Raw genomic sequence first — 18540 nt, 5'->3', positions numbered from 1 at the left:
GCACCCCATTATCTCTATTTCTACTTTGCACTTTCTTCTACTACAAATCTACCATGCCAGTGTTTTACTTGCTATATTGTATTTACTTTGCCACCATGGACTTTTTTGCCTTTACCTCCCTTATCTCACCTCATTTGCTCACATTGTACATAGACTTCTTTTTCTACTGTATTATTGACTGTATATTTGTTTTACTCCATGTGTAACTCTGTGTTGTTATATGTTGTCGAACTGCTTTGCTTTATCTTTGCCAGGTCGGAATTGTAAATGAGAACTTGTTCTCAACTTGCCTACCTGGTTAAATAAAGGTGAAATAAATAAATAAATAAAGATGCAGTTTACCACCAGTGAATGTATTCTTTGAAGCTCTATTAGAAATACAGCAGAAAAGGTCATGTGTGCTAACAGAAAAATGTAATTAATGTTTTTATTGTTACATTCACCTGATAGGTGCAGTGAAGTGTGTTGTTTCAAAGGGTCAGCCATGGTAGTATGGCACCCCCAGAGCAAATTAGGTTTAATTGCCTTGCTCAAGGGCAAATTGACAGATTTATCATCATGTGATTAGTCCCTGGTTGGTTGGTAGCAAAGCTTGAGGAACAATGTAGGTTACAAGCTCATTGAATTATATGAGAATATGATAATCTTGTATTAAGACATTATTTTGTTGCATTGCTTAACCTGTTAGGGCTAGGGGGCAGTATTGACACGGCCGGATAAAAAAGTACCCAATTTAATCTGGTTACTACTCCTGCTCAGTAACTAGAATATGCATATAATTATTGGCTTTGGATAGAAAACACCCTAAAGTTTCTAAAACTGTTTGAATGGTGTCTGTGAGTATAACAGAACTCATATGGCAGGCCAAAACCTGAGAAGATTCCATGCAGGAAGTGGCCTGTCTGACAAGTTGTGTTTCATCTTGGCTCTTTTTATTGAAGACTGAGGATCTTTGCTATAACGTGACACTTCCTACGGCTCCCATAGGCTCTCAGAGCCCGGGAAAAAGCTGAACGATATCGAGGCAGCCTCTGGCTGAAACACTTTATCGCGTTTGGCAAGTGGCCGATCAGAGTACTATGGGCTTAGGCGCGTGCCCGAGTCGACCCCATGCTTTATTTTCTTTCGTCTGTTTACCTAAACGCAGATTCCCGGTCTGAATATTATCGCTTTTTTATGAGAAAAATTGCATAAAAATTGATTTTAAACAGCGGTTGACATGCTTCGAAGTACGGTAATGGAATATTTAGAATTTTTTTGTCACGAAATGCGCCATGCTCGTCACCCTTATTTACCCTTTCGGATAGTGTCTTGAACGCACGAACAAAACGCCGCTATTTGGATATAACAATGGATTATTTTGAACCAAACCAACATTTGTTATTGAAGTAGAAGTCCTGGGAGTGCATTCTGACGAAGACAGCAAAGGTAATAACATTTTTCTTATAGTAAATCTGACTTTGGTGAGTGCTAAACTTGCTGGGTGTCTAAATAGCTAGCCCTGTGATGCCGGGCTATCTACTGAGAATATTGCAAAATGTGCTTTCACCGAAAAGCTATTTTAAAATCGGACATATCGAGTGCATAGAGGAGTTCTGTATCTATAATTCTTAAAATAAATGTTATGCTTTTTGTGAACGTTTATCGTGAGTAATTTAGTAAATTCACCGGCAGTGTTCGGTGGGAATGCTAGTCACATGCTAGTCCCATGCTATTGTAAAAAGCTGGTTTTTGATATAAATATGAACTTGATTGAACAAAACATGCATGTATTGTATAACATAATGTCCTAGGGTTGTCATCTGATGAAGATCATCAAAGGTTAGTGCTACATTTAGCTGTGGTTTGGGTTTTTGTGACATTATATGCTAGCTTGAAAAATGGGTATCTGATTATTTCTGGCTGGGTACTCTGCTGACATAATCTAATGTTTTGCTTTCGTTGTAAAGCCTTTTTGAAATCGGACAGTGTGGTTAGATTAACGAGAGTCTTGTCTTTAAAATGGTGTAAAATAGTCATATGTTTGAAAAATTGAAGTTTTTGCATTTTTGAGGAATTTGAATAACGCGCCACGGGATTACACTGGCTGTTTAGTAGGTGGGACGCAAGCGCCTAGCCCATAGAGGTTAATAATATTCTTTCATGGAAAAAAATATCTGCGGCATTGGAATTTTATTTATCAGACGTGATGAGCTCAGCGTCCGTCTCTTCAAAGAGATATCAACAATTAAAAACAGGGGCTGAAGTTATTTCAATCATTGTTATGTAAGAAAACACTATCAGGAAATGTGTTGTCAACATTGTGCGTTTTAATGGTTATGGTACCACCCAACAGTGTAAGTGGTAAACATACATCTCTGATGACAGTGAGGAAACCTGGTAAACAATTTATGTGTCAAGATTTACAGTACATACTGAAGAAATCTGTCACGGACTACAAAAAGAAAACCAGCCACGTCACGGACACCGACGTCATACTTCCAGACCAACTAAACAAACACCTTTTTTGCCCGCTTTGAGGATAATACAGTGCCACCGTTGCACCCTGCTAACAATGACTACCCCTCCCCCCTCCTTCTCCGTGGCCGACATGAGTAAAACATTTAAACGTGTTAACCCTAGCAAGGCTGCTGGCCCAGACGGCATCCCTAGCCGCGTCCTCAGAGCATGCACAGACCAGCTGGCTGGTGTGTTTACGGACATATTCAATCACTTCCTATCCAAGTCTGTTGTCCCCACATGCTTCAAGATGGCTACCATTGTTCCTGTACCCAAGAAGGCAAAGATAACTGAACTAAATGATTACCGCCACTTAGCACTCACTTCCATCATCATGAAGTTCTTTGAGATACTAGTCAAGGATCATATCACTTCCACCTTACCGGCCACCCTAGACCGACTTCAGTTTGCATTCCGCCCCAACAGGTCCACAGACGACACAATTGCCATCACACTGCACACTGCCCTATCCCATCTGGACAAAAGGAATACCTATGTAAGAATACTGTTCATTGACTACAGGTCAGCATTCAACACCATAGCACCCTCCAAGGATCATCATCAAGATGGAGGCACTGGGTCTCAACCCAACACCGTGCAATTGGGTCCTGGACTGTCTGACGGGCCGCCCCCCAGGTGGTGAAGGTAGGAAACAACTTCTCTCTTCAACTGGGGCCCCACAAGGGTGTGTGCTCAGCCCCCTCCTGTACTCCCTGTTCCCCTATGACTGCGTGGCCATGCACGCCTCCAACTCAATCATCAAGTTTGCAGTCAACACAACAGTAGTGGGCTTGATTACCACCAATGACGAGAGGGAGGAGGTGAGGGCACTCGGAGTATGTTGTCAGGAAAACAACCTCTCACTCAACGTCAACAAAACAAAGGAGATGTTCGTGGACTTCAGGAAACAGCAGAGGGAGCAACCCTCTATCCACATCGAAGGGACAGCAGTGGAGAAGGTGGAAAGTTTTAAGTTCCTCGGCATACACATCACAGACAAACTGAGATGGTCCACCCACACAGACAGTGAGGTGAAGAAGGCGCAAGAAATTTAGCTTGTCACCCAAAAGCCTGACAAGCTTTTACAGATGCACAATCGAGAGAATCCTGTTGGGCTGTATCACCGCCTGGCACGGCAACTGCATCGCCCTTAACCGCAAGGCTCTCCAGAGGGCAGTGCGGTCTGCACAATGCATCACCGGGGGCAAACTACCTGCCCTCCATGACACCTACAGCACCCGATGTCACAGGAAGGCCAAAAAGATCATCAAGGGCAACAACCACCCGAGCCACTGCCTATTCACACCGCTACCATCCAGAAGGCGAGGTCAGTACAGGTGCATCAAAGCTGGGACCGAGAGACTGAAAAACAGCTTCTATCTCAAGGCCATCAGACTGCTAAACAGCAGTCACTAACTCAGAGAGGCTCCTGCCTACATTGAGACCCACTCACTGGCCACTTTAATAAATGGATCACTAGTCACTTTAAACACCACCTCTTTAAATAATGCCACTTTAATAATGTTTACATATCTTACGTTACTCATATAACATGAATATACTGTATTTTATACCATCTATTGCACCTTGCCTATGCTGCTCGGCCATCGCTCATCCATATACTTATATGTACATATTCTCATTCACCGCTTAATTAAGATTTGTTTGTATTAGGTAGTTGTTGGGGAATGGTTAGATTACTTGTTAGATATTACTGCCCTGTCAGAACTAGAAGCACAAGCATTTCGCTACACTCCCATTAACATCTGCTAACCATGTGCATGTGACCAATAAAATTTGATTTGATATTTGATTTGAAATATCATCAGTCATAATATTCTGGTTGGAGGTTTGGCTAGAGAAGTGTTTTTTCTAGGGAGCAGAGGGGCCTCAACTTGTTGAGAGGAGGACCTGGAGGCAAGAGTACTGAGGAGGACCTGGAGGCACGAGAGCTGAGAGAGAAGTGGCAACAGGCACACAAGGGGAGCCCTGAAACATGCCAAAATGCTTGAGTGCACACAAAGTAGATAGGGGAAAAGCCCTGAGGCAATTGAAGGTGTCTGGTGTGTTATACAGAGAACCCCACTTCCCAGTCTGGCCTACACTCCAACCTAGAGAGGTTTTCAGACACATTACATGATCAGTAAGTACCAAATCCCTTCCTTCACCCGAAGCACAGATCTGTAAGCGGAGCCAAAGTGACATTTACAAAGTAGGGCTTAGTAGCTGCAGGGTACAATTAGCAAAACTGCTATGTAATGATTGCCTTTTGTGTCAGCAAAAACTTGATGTTTGCTCCCAAAAATTTGCCCAGTGTTTATTTGTAAAAAAAAAACAAAAAAACATTAACAAACTTGTCCATTTGAAGATCTGTGCTGTTTGTCTACCCCAAGCAAGCAACATGGTCTGACACCAAAGTAGTTCATGGGTAGCCTGAGCAGGGTCTATATTCATACAACTTCTCAGAGTAGGAGTACTGATCAGTTTTGCTACTGAATAAAGGGTATGGACTTTAGAAAACCTAAACCATAAAACCAATTGACATCCAAACCTGTTTCTGAGGTCATTGATGTTGTATTAAGGATGCTATACTCTCCAAGTAGAAAACCAACGCACTGTTGTCAACATTTTAATACACAAATCATTGGTAAGTAAGGATGGGAAGGTATGTCAAGCATTTTTTAAATGATGCCAGCATATACAGTGCCTTGCAAAAGTATTCAGACCCCTTGGATTTCTTCACATTTTATTGTGTTACAAAGTGGGATTAAAAGGGATTGAATTGTACTTTCTTTGTCAACAATATACAAAACATGCTCTGCAATGTCAAAGTGGAAGAAAAATGCATTACAAAAGTATAGTCATTGCTTAAGTATTCAGCCCATTTGTTTTGGAAAGCCAAAATTAGTTCAGGAGTAAAATTTGGCTGAATGAAATAATTGGAGTTGACATGATTTTGGTAAGGTACATCAAGCATTTTCAGATATTTTTTAAATGATGCAAGCATATACAGTGCCTTGCAAAAGTATTCAGATCCCTTGGATTTCTTCAAATTTTATTGTGTTACAAAGTGGGATTAAAAGAGATTTAATGGTAATTTTTTTGTCAACAATATGCAAAAAATCCTCTGCAATGTCAAAGTGGAAGAGTGGTGCAGCGGTCTAAGGCACTGCATCTCAGTGCAAGAGGCATCACTGCAGTCCCTGGTTTGAATCCAGACTGCATCACATCCGGCGGTGATTGGGAGTCCCATCGGGCGGCGCACAATTAGCCCAGTGTCGTCCGGGGTAGTCTGTCATTGTAAATAAGAATTTGTTCTTAACTGACTTGCCTAGTTAAATAAATATTGTATTTTCTTATATTTTTTTATGACTAATCTTTCCTCTGACCCCAATACATACAACATATGTAAAGCCCCTCAGTCAGGTATTGAATTTCAAGCACAGATTCAACTACAAAGACCAGAGTTCAATGGCTGTGATGGGAGAAAAATGAGGATGGATCAATAACATTGTATTGACTCCACAATAATGACCTAAATTACAGAGTGAAAGAAGTCTACAAATATACAGAATAAAAATATTACAAAACATGCATCTTGTATGCAACAAAGCACTAAAGTAAAACTGCAAAAAAGCACAGCAAAGCAATACACTTTTTAGCCTACAGTAAATGCAAAACCTTATGTTCGGGGCAAATCCAACACAACACATCACTGAGTAACTGCCTCCTTATTTTCAAGCATGGTATGCTTGATATCAGCAAATACTGACGCGTTTTTCAGGATAAAAATAAATGGAATGAAGCTAAGCACAGGCACAATCCTAGAGGAAAACCTGTTCCAGTCTCCTTAACATAAGAGATTGGGAGAGGAATTCACCTTTCAGTAGGAAAATAACCTACAACACAAGGCCAGCATCCTGACAAAGATTGAAGGATTGTTTTCAAGAATAATGGCCAAAATATGTGCAATCCAGGTGTGCAAAACTCTTATGGATTTACCTAAGAATGCCAAAGGTGTTTATAACATGTATTGACTCAGGGAGTTGAATACTTTTGCAACAACTATATTTTAGTTATTTAATTGGTATTAATCTTTAATTAAAAAATTTATAATTTTTCTTCCACTTTGACATTACATAGCATTTTGCGTAGATAGTTGACAAAAAATGAACATTAAATACATTTTAATCCCAATTTGTAACACAATAAAATCTGAAGAAATCCAAGGGGTCTGAATAATTTTGCAAGGCACTGTAAATTGTGGGGCTGTTTGGTGGGAAACGCATGGATTGGAATTCCCAGAGTTCATCGCTTTTCATCGACTCCAAATCAAGCAGAGAAGTCATGTGGAAATGCTGTGGCATTGACAGGCAGGGAGGGCAACGGTTGGACTTAATTGTGTATTTGTCAGCTTCCTGGAGGCCAAGTGGAAGATAATGGCAAGAAGCACAGGCAGCATGTCAGAGACAAGTGATGGAAGGCCTCCATTTTTTACAGGACAGTGACTCATGTGAGTTTGGAAAAACATGCACGGATCAGTCGTGCCCTGGAGTCTCCATTCCCCGATAGCTCTCCTGTGTGATATACTGGGCCAAACTGTAAATTTAATTTCCATTACTTGTTCCTCTCTGAATCATCGCCTGTGATTACTTTACACATTAACATTCTTGGACAATATGCTCTTGAAAATGGTCCCCCTTCAAGCTTTCCTTATCGGTGTTATGCGGAAGCAAGCAATAGTTCAAGGAAATAGCACAACCCAGCCCTGGTTAAAATCAATATGACTCCACTACAGAGTAGTGCATACCACTTTATTTTTTTTAGATCATCCACTCTTGTAATCCTTAGAATCACAGAGAAAAGCTTGATGAAATATGCATTATATGTGCGCTGGCATGATTGATTAAAAAGCACCTTGAGTAAATAATTGTTTTTGACCATCATTTATGAAGTGAGCTTTAGAGCAGCACCTGTAATTTAAACTCCTCAAAGAGATACGCTAATATTCACATACAGATGCAATGACTGTTTTGATGATCTGGTGATATAGCACAACAAACCACACTCAGAGGTGTCCTTCCCATTGAAACAGAAGGGGCACGTGCCCCCTCAGTTTCATCCATTTGTAGGATAAAAATATACATGCACAGGCTCCGGTATAAGGTGAAACTGGGGGGCTGCACGAGATAGCCTCCAACAGCAGTAAAGTCATGGAAGCATTTCTTCCAGAGGATCGCATAAAAGTAGGGGTAGATCCACTACCTCTTCAGCGAAGCTTAGGCATCAGTTGGAATCTGGAAACAGACAGCTTCACCTTTCGTGTATCCCGAGAAGAGAAGCCGTTCACAAGAAGAACATGAACAATGTGAATGGGACACCCCTCTACCAGAAGAGAAAGAGGTGCAGTGGAAAATGTGGAAAGGCTAACTGATGGAACTCGAACTGCTGGACACTATCCGAAGGCCCTATGTCTCTGTCTCATTGTCTTCCACTTTTATTTAAATTTTTTTAGTTCACCTTTACTTAACCAGGTAGGCTAATTGAGAACAAGTTCTCATTTACAACAGCGACCTGGCCAAGATAAAGCATAGCAGTGTAACACAAACAACAACACAGAGTTATACATGGAATAAATAAACATACAGTCAATAATACAATAGAGAAAAAGTCTATATGTAGTGTGTGCAAATTAGGTAAGATTAGGGAGGTAGGCAATAAATAGGCCATAGTGGCAAAATAATTACAATTTAGCAATTAAACACTGGAGTGATAGATGTGCAAAATATGAATGTGCAAGTAGAGATACTGCGGTGCTGTTACGGCTTGGTAATCATGGAGGAGGAATGAGGTGCAGGAAGCAGCGAACACAGGGTAGTGGTGTTTTTAATATACACTCACACAAAAACAAATGTTCCCACACACAGGGGAGAAAATACATACGGCGTCCAACAACGTCGACACGAACATAAGCCGTCTGACAAGGAACAATCATTAATCCCACACGAACAGGAGCGGGCCAGCTAAACTAAATAGCCCCTCTAATGGCTAATTGACCACAGGTGTCACAAAATAAAAAAAGGGAAAAGCAAGAGGGAATCGGTGGCAGCTAATAGGCCGGTGACGACGACCGCCGAGCGCCACCCGAGCAGGAGGGGGCGCCACCGTCGGTGGGAATCGTGACAGTACCCCCCTCCTGACGTGCGGCTCCCGCAGCGCGCCGACACCGGCCTCGAGGTCGACCCGGAAGGCGAGGCGCAGGGCGATCCGGACGGAGGTGGTGGAACTCCCTCAACATAGATGGGTCCAGGACGTCCGCCGCCGGCACCCAGCACCTCTCCTCCGGGCCGTACCCCTCCGGGTCCACGAGGTACTGTAGGCCCCTCGCCCGGCGTCTCGAGTCCAGAATGGCCCGTACGCTGTACGCCGGGGACCTCCCGATGTCGTGAAGGGGACCAGCTACCACCGGCCTGAGGAGAGACACATGAAACGAGGGGTTAATACGGTAATAGGAAGGGAGTTGCAACCGATAACACACCTCGTTTATCCTCCTCAGGACTTTGAAGGGCCCCACACACTGCGGCCCCAGCTTCCGGCAGGGCACGCCAACACCAATGCCTGCTCGATGTCTGCGTCCACCTCCCATACCACAGGTGCCACCAGCCTAGACGCTGGAATGATGGGAGTTGGATCGATGGGCCGGTCCTCCGTGTCATAGAGACGGGACAGCGCGTCGGCCTTAGTATTCAGGGAACCCGGTCTATAGGAGATGGTAAACCTAAACCGGGGGAAGAACATGGCCCACCTCGCCTGACGTGGATTCAGTCTCCTCGCTGCCCGGATGTACTCCAGGTTTCGGTGGTCGGTCCAGATGAGAAAGGGGAGTTTAGCTCCCTCAAGCCAGTGCCGCCACACCCTCAGAGCTTTAACCACTGCTAGCAACTCCCTGTCCCCCACATCGTAGTTACGCTCCGCCGAACTGAGCTTCTTCGAAAAGAAAGCGCAGGGGCGGAGTTTCAATGGCGCACCCGAGCGCTGTGATAGCACGGCACCCACCCCAGCCTCGGATGCGTCCACCTCCACTACGAACGCTAAAGACGGGTCCGGGTGCGCCAACACGGGTGCGTCGGTGAACAGCGTCTTCAACTTCTTGAAGGCTCCGTCCGCCTCCGTCGACCATTGCAAACGCACCAGCCCCCCCTTCAGCAGTGAGGTAATGGGAGCCGCTACCTGGCCAAAACCCCGGATAAACCTCCGGTAGTAATTGGCAAAGCCTAAAAACCGCTGCACCTCCTTCACCGTGGTTGGAGTCGGCCAATTACGCATGGCCTTAACGCGGTCACACTCCATCACCACCCCAGTGGTGGAAATGCGATAACCCAGAAAGGAGACGGCTCGTTTGGAAAACTCACACTTCTCAGCCTTAACGTATAGGTCATGCTCCATCAGTCTACCAAGCACCTTGCGCACCAGGGACACATGCGCGGAGCTGGTGCCGGAATATATCAGAATGTCATCGATATAGACAATCACGCCCTGCCCGTGCAGGTCCCTGAGAATCTCGTCAACAAAGGATTGAAAGACGGCTGGAGCATTTTTCAACCCATACGGCATGACGACGTACACATAATGGCCTGATGTGGTACTAAAGGCGGTTTTCCACTCGTCTCCCTTCTTGATACGCACCAGATTATATGCGCTCCTGAGATCCAGTTTTGTGAAGAACTGTGCTCCGTGAAATGATTCCACCGCCGTAGCGATGAGAGGTAGTGGGTAACTAAACCCCACCGTAATAGTGTTTAGACCTCGGTAATCAATGCACGGACGCAGACCTCCCTCCTTTTAATTCACAAAAAAGAAACTCGAGGAAGCGGGTGAGATGGAGGGCCGAATGTACCCCTGTCCCAGGGATTCCGTGACATATGTCTCCATAGCCGCCGTCTCCTCCTGTGACAAGGGGTACACGTGACTCCTGGGAAGCGCAGCGTTAACCTGGAGATCTATCGCACAATCCCCCTGTCGATGAGGTGGTAATTTAGTCGCCCTCTTTTTACAAAAAGCGATCGCCAAATCGGCGTATTCAGGGGGAATGCGCACGGTGGACACCTGGTCTGGACTTTCCACCGACGTGGCACCTATGGAAACTCCTAGACACCTACCTGAACACTCCTCTGACCACCCCTGGAGAACCCCGTTTCCACGAAATACGGGGATTGTGACCAGCCAGCCAGGGGACCCCCAGCACCACCGGAAACGCAGGCGAATCAATAAGGAAAAAACAAATGCGTTCCTTATGATTCCCCTGCGTTACCATGTCCAGTGGCACCGTAGACTCCCTGACTAGCCCTGACCCTAATGGTCGGCTATCTAGGGAGTGCACGGGGAAAGGGGAATCTATCGGCACCCGCGGAATGCCCAGCTTAATGGCAAGCCCACGGTCCATAAAATTCCCAGCTGCGCCTGAATCGACTAGCGCCCTATGCTGGCAAGAGGGGAAAAATGTAGTAAACAAAACAGGTAAAACACATGACCAACAGGGGGTTCTGGGTGAATCTGGTGCTGACTCACCTGAGGTGATCGAGAAGTGTTCTGCCTACCATCTCGACTCCCAGACTGGCTCCTCCAGCACCGGTCGGCCGTGTGTCCTCTCCGACCACAGCTGGTGCAGGAGGAGCCACCTCCTCCGGTGTCCCTTGGCACGGCCCCCCCTACCTCCATAGGGGTAGGGGCGGGGGTGCACGGGGGTGGAACGGGCAGGACCCTCTCCGAGCGCCCGCGGGCAGCCAGCAAATTGTCCAGTCGTATGGACATATCTATCAGCTCGTCCAGGGACAGAGCTGTGTCCCGACAGGCCAGCTCCCTGCGGACGTCCGCCCGGAGACTGCAGCGGTAGTGGTCTATGAGGGCCCTGTCGTTCCACCCCGCCCCAGCAGCCAAGGTCCTGAAGTCCAGCGCGAAGACCTGGGCACTCTTCGTCTCCTGCCTGAGGTGGAACAGCCGTTCACCCGCCTGGGTAGTGGTCCCTCGCCGAGTCTGGACCGTTCCAGACCGCATTAGCCCACTCCAGAGCTCGGCCCGTCAGGCAGGAAATGAGGGCACTCACGCTCTCCTCCCCCGTGGGAGCAGGTCTGACGGTGGCCAGGTACAGCTCAAGCTGGAGCAAAAACCCCTGGCACCCAGCCGCCGCCCCATCGTACTCCCTCGGGAGCGCCAGACGAAGCGCGCCAGAGCCAGACGTCATGGGAGGCGAAGATGGCTGTATCGAGGGCAGAGGAGTGGCCGCTGCTCCCGCTGATTCCATGCCTTCTATCGTGGTGCGGGATTCTGTTACGTCTTGGTAATCTTGGAGGAGGAATGAGGCGCAGGAAGCAGCAAACACAGGGTAGTGGTGTTTTTAATATACACTCACACAAAAACAAATGTTCCCACACACAGGGGAGAAAATACATACGGCGTCCAACAACGTCGACACGAACATAAGCCGTCTGACAAGGAACAATCATTAATCCCGCACGAACAGGAGCGGGCCAGCTAAACTAAATAGCCCCTCTAATGGCTAATTGACCACAGGTGTCACAAAATAAAAAAAAAGGGAAAAGCAAAAGGGAATCGGTGGCAGCTAATAGGCCGGTGACGACGACCGCCGAGCGCCACCCGAGCAGGAGGGGGCGCCACCGTCGGTGGGAATCGTGACAGGTGCAAAGGAGCAAAAAAAAAGAATAAATAAATAACAGTATGGGGATAAGGTAGTTGGATGGGCTGTTTACAAATGGGCTATGTACAGGTGCAGTGATCTGAGAGCTGCTCTGACAGCTGGTGCTTAAAGGTAGTGAGGGAGATATGGGTCTCCAGCTTCAGTGATATTTGCAGTTCGTTCCAGTCATTGGCAGCAGAGAACTGGAAGGAAAGGCGGCCAAAGGAGGAATTGCCTTTAGGGGTGACCAGTGAAATATACCTGCTGGAGAGTGTGCTACGGGTGGGTGCTGCTATGGTGACCAGTGAGCTGAGATAAGGCGGGGCTTTACCTGGCAAAGACTTATAGATGACCTGGAGCCAGTGGGTTTGGTGACGAATATGTAGCGAGGGCCAGCCAACGAGAGCATACAGGTCGCTATGGTGGGTAGTATATGGGGATTTGGTGACAAACGGATGGCACTGTGATAGACTACATCCAATTTGCTGAGTAGAGTGTTGGAGGCTATTTTGTAAATGACATCGCCAAAGTCAAGGATTGGTAGGATAGTCAGTTTTACGAGGGTATGTTTGGCAGCATGAGTGAAGGATGCTTTGTTGTGAAATAGGAAGCTGATTCTAGATTTAATTTTGGATTGGAGATGCTTAATGTGAGTCTGGAAGGAGAGTCTCCAGTCTAACCAGACACCTAGGTATTTGTAGTTGTCCACATAGTCTAAGTCAGAACTGTCCAGAGTAGTGATGCTAGACGGGCGGGCAGGTGCGGGCAGCGATCGGTTGAAGAGCATGAATTTAGTTTTACTTGCATTTAACCTGTTGGGTCTAGGGGGCAGCATTTGCACGTCTGGATAAAAAAAATGTACCCGATTTAATCTGGTTACTAATCCTACCCAGTAACTAGAATATGCATATACTTATTATATATGGATAGAAAACACTCTAAAGTTTCCAAGACTGTTTGAATGGTGTCTGTGCGTATAACAGAACTCATTTGGCAGGCAAAACCCTGAGACATTTTCTGACAGGAAGTGGATACCTGATGTGTTGTATTGACTTTAAACCTATCCCATTGAAAAACACAGGGGTTTAGGAATATTTTGGCACTTCCTATTGCTTCCACTAGATGTCACCAGCCTTTACAAAGTGTTTTGAGTCTTCTGGAGGGAGATCTGACCGAACAAGAGCCATGGAACGGTGATGTCCCATTAAACACCTGGCGCGCTAGTTCATGTTGGGTACCCTCGTTCCAATACGTTATAAAAGAGTATGCATTCGTCCACCTTGAATATTATTCATGTTCTGGTTAAAAAAGGCCCTAATGATTTATGCTATACAACGTTTGACATGTTTGAACGAACGGAAATATATTTTTTCCCCTCGTTCATGACGAGAAGTCCGGCTGGCTTACATCATGTGCTAACGAGACGGAGATTTTTGGACATAAATGATGAGCTTTTTTGAACAAAACTACATTCGTTATGGACCTGTGATACCTGGAAGTGACATCTGATGAAGAGAATCAAAGGTAATGGATTATTTACATAGTATTTTCGATTTTAGATCTCCCCAACATGACGTCTAGTCTGTATCGCAACGCGTATTTTTCTGGGCGCAGTGCTCAGATTATTGCAAAGTGTGATTTCCCAGTAAGGTTATTTTTAAATCTGGCAAGTTGATTGCGTTCAAGAGATGTAAATCTATAATTCTTTAAATGACAATATAATATTTTACCAATGTTTTCTAATTTTAATTATTTAATTTCTGGCGTTGACTTGACTGCCGGTTATTGGAGGGAAACGATTTCCTCAACATCAATGCCATAGTAAAACGCTGTTTTTGGATATAAATATGAACTTGATAGAACTAAAAATGCATGCATTGTCTAACATAATGTCCTAGGAGTGTCATCTGATGGAGATTGTAAAAGGTTAGTGCATCATTTTAGCTGGTTTTATGGTTTTGGTGACCCTGTCTTTGAATTGACAAAACATTACACACAACTCTTGTAAATGTACTGTCCTAACATACTCTAAATTTATGCTTTCGCCGTAAAACCTTTTTGAAATCGTAAAACGTGGTTAGATTAAGGAGATGTTTATCTTTCAAATGGTGTAACATAGTTGTATTTTTGAAAAATTTGAATTTTGACATTTATTTGGATTCAAATTTGCCGCTCTTGAAATGCACCTGCTGTTGATGGAGTGCACCACGGGTGGCACGCTAGCGTCCCACCTAGCCCCAAGAGGTTAAGAGCAGTTGGAGGCCACAGACGGAGAGTTGTATGGCATTGAAGCTCGTCTGGAGGTTTGTTAATTGCTAAATTGTAATTATTTCGCCACTATGGTCTATTTATTGCCTTACCTCCTGTTAGGGTCTTATTATTCTGAGTAAATAACTCACGGACACTAGAGAAGCTTAACCAAGTTTAATTCTTCTCAAAGGGTTGACACAGCGGTATTCAGACCAAAAACAATTCTCACCATCACAAGTATATATACTCTACTTTGGACACTCCTCCTTCTCTCCAATCCTTACATCTTATAGTTACACAGGAAGAGGGTAACAGGATACTAAACCCTTTTTACTCCCTTCAGGGGATCTGACCTGACCTCCTGACCTCAACCCCTCCTTCGCCTAATCCACAGATGTCCACCCGCTCTCTTATAGCAATCCTGTGATCTCCTCGTGTCCACCCAACACATTCCAAAGCCATCCATCTTTCTACAGAAAACCATTAACTTCTGACATAAAACCCAGTCTCTTTCACTCCTATTCTAGGCTTCTGATCTATCATGCATTTAATATCTCAATGTTCAAAGTTTAGCCTGAATCCAACATTCCCTAATCTTACTACATTTGCACACACTGCATATATATTTTTATATTGTGTTATTGACTGTACGTTTGTTTATCCCATTTGTAACTCTGTATTGTTTGTGTCGCACTGCTTTGCTTTATCTTGGCCAGGTCGCAGTTGTAAATGAGAACTTGTTCTCAAATGCCTACCTGGTTAAATAAATGTGAAATTAAAAATAAAAATAAAACGCATTGTAACTATGGCTGATTTGTAATTCATATACACAGAAATACATTTTTTTTAAAAGACCTTGCAATTCCTATGCATCATGTAAATACTCTAAAACCGGTTAATCTCAATATCTAATTTCCTTCATCTGCATTGAGCTAATAAACACTGGATATGTGTAGTATTTCATCAAATTATAGACTTATTATAGACAACCAGCAGAGAATGTGAAACGCTTTATTGAAAGAAGTTCATTATGCAAGTGTTATAAATACATAATACATGCATTATAAATATTATAATTGTAATATTATAAATAAAAGTTCAATCTGTACTTTAATGCACATCTGGTGTGCATTATATAAACAGAGGAAGAAAGAGGAGGTGGCGAGAGAGGTGTAAAAGACAAAGGCAAAGAGGTAAGAACAGAGGAGCAGGGAAAACAGCATATGATTAATGAATCACAGTGCTACCCTAATATTCTCTCAGTTCATCACAATTACATAATAGAGTCTCTAGTGGTGTCTCCTAAATAGTCTTTGGCTCCCAGTCAGCCCGAAGGTTATCTTAAGATAACCTTCGTGAGGTGGCAATGACAGGACTGGGGGTTGGCATCCTCTCTCACATCAAAACATACCTGCAGATGAGAGACAGATGGAGAGAGATAGCATGTTTAAGCCTTGTGGGTTTTTTTTATAACGCTGTCAGTCATCATAATCATCAGGAGGTGAAATGCAAAACTGACCTTGGATCATTAACTTTGCGACAACTACATCTCTATCTGTATTTCAGTGTAAAGCATCTCTTTAACCTCTATGGGCTAGGTGGGACGCAGGCGTCCCACCCGTGGTGCACTCCCTCAACAGCAGGTGCATTTCAAGAGCGGCAAATTTGAATCCAAATAAATGTCAAAATTCAAATTTTTCAAACATACAACTATTTTACACCCTTTGAAAGATAAACATCTCCTTAATCTAACCACGTTTTACGATTTCAAAAAGGTTTTACGGCGAAAGCATAAATTTAGAGTATGTTAGGACAGTACATTTACAAGAGTTGTGTGTAATGTTTTGTCAATTCAAAGACAGGGTCACCAAAACCATAAAACCAGCTAAAATGATGCACTAACCTTTTACAATCTCCATCAGATGACACTCCTAGGACATTATGTTAGACAATGCATGCATTTTTAGTTCTATCAAGTTCATATTTATATCCAAAAACAGCGTTTTACTATGGCATTGATGTTGAGGAAATCGTATCCCTCCAATAACCGGCAGTCAAGTCAGCATCACAAATTAAATAATTAAAATTAGAAAACATTGGTAAAATATTATATTGTCATTTAAAGAATTATAGATTTACATCTCTTGAACGCAATCAACTTGCCAGATTTAAAAATAACCTTACTGGGAAATCACACTTTGCAATAATCTGAGCACTGCGCCCAGAAAAATACGCGTTGCGATACAGACTAGTCGTCATGTTGGGGAGATCTAAAATCGAAAATACTATGTAAATAATCCATTACCTTTGATTCTCTTCATCAGATGTCACTTCCAGGTATCACAGGTCCATAACGAATGTAGTTTTGTTCAAAAAAGCTCATCATTTATGTCCAAAAATCTCCGTCTTGTTAGCACATGATCTAAGCCCGCCGGACTTCACTTCATGAACGAGGGGAAAAAATATATTTCCGTTCGTTCAAACATGTCAAACGTTGTATAGCATAAATCATTAGGGCCTTTTTTAACCAGAACATGAATAATATTCAAGGTGGACGAATGCATACTCTTTTATAACGTATTGGAACGAAGGTACCCAACATGAACTCGCGCGCCAGGTGTCTAATGGGCCATCATCGTTCCATGGCTCTTGTTCGGTCAGATCTCCCTCCAGAAGACTCAAAACACTTTGTAAAGGCTGGGGACATCTAGTGGAAGCAATAGGAAGTGCCAAAATATTCCTCAGCCCCTGTGTTTTTCAATGGCATAGGTTTAAAGGTAATACAACACATCAGGTATCCACTTCCTGTCAGAAAATGTCTCAGGGTTTTGCCTGCCAAATGAGTTCTGTTATACTCACAGACACCATTCAAACAGTTTTAGAAACTTTAGAGTGTTTTCTATCCATATATAATAAGTATATGCATATTCTAGTTACTGGGTAGGATTAGTAACCAGATTAAATCGGGTACATTTTTTTTATCCAGCCGTGCAAATACTGCCCCCTAGCCCTAACAGGTTAACCTGTTATGGCTAGGAGGCAGTATTTTCACGGCTGGATAAAAAACGTACCCGATTTAATCTGGTTACTACTCCTGCCCAGTAACTAGAATATGCATATAATTATTGGCTTTGGATAGAAAACACCCTAAAGTTTCTAAAACTGTTTGAATGGTGTCTGTGAGTATAACAGAACTCATATGGCAGGCAAAAACCTGAGAAGATTTCATGCAGGAAGTGGCCTGTCTGACAAGGTGTCGTTCTTCTTGTCTCTGTTTATTGAAGAGTGAGGATCTTAGCTGTCCCATGACACTTCCTACGGCTGCCATAGGCTCTCAGAAGGCGGCAAAACGCTGAATCGTGGCTTTGCAGGCTCTGGCTGAAACAAAGTAGCGCGTTTGGGTAGTGGCTGGTTACAGTACTGTGAGACTCAGGCTCGTGCCCGCGTCGACCGAAAGGTTTGTTTTCTTTCCTCTGTTTTGCTAAATGGACATTCCCGGTCGGAATATTATCGCTTTTTTACGAGAAAAATGGCATAAAAATTGATTTTAAACAGCGGTTGACATGCTTCGAAGTACGGTAATGGAATATTTAGAATTTTTTTGTCACGAATTGCGCCATGCTCGTCACCCTTATTTACCCTTTTGGATAGTGTCTTGAACGCACGAACAAAACGCCGCTGTTTGGATATAACTATGGATTATTTTGAACCAAACCAACATTTGTTATTGAAGTAGAAGTCCTGGGAGTGCATTCTGACGAAGACAGCAAAGGTAATAACATTTTTCTTATAGTAAATCTGACTTTGGTGAGTGCTAAATTTGCGGGGTGTCTAAATAGCTAGCCCTGTGATGCCGGGCTATCTACTGAGAATATTGCAAAATGTGCTTTCACCGAAAAGCTATTTTAAAATCGGACATAGCGAGTGCATAGAGGAGTTCTGTATCTATAATTCTTAAAATAATTGTTATGCTTTTTGGGAATGTTTATCGTGAGTAATTTAGTAAATTCACCGGCAGTGTTCGGTGGGAATGCTAGTCACATGCTAGTCACATGCTAATGTAAAAAGCTGGTTTTTGATATAGATATGAACTTGAT

This window comes from Salmo salar, chromosome ssa01 (genome assembly GCF_905237065.1).
Source record: "Salmo salar chromosome ssa01, Ssal_v3.1, whole genome shotgun sequence".
Classification (NCBI taxonomy): Eukaryota; Metazoa; Chordata; class Actinopteri; order Salmoniformes; family Salmonidae; genus Salmo; species Salmo salar.
Note: the sequence above shows the minus strand (reverse complement) of the source record.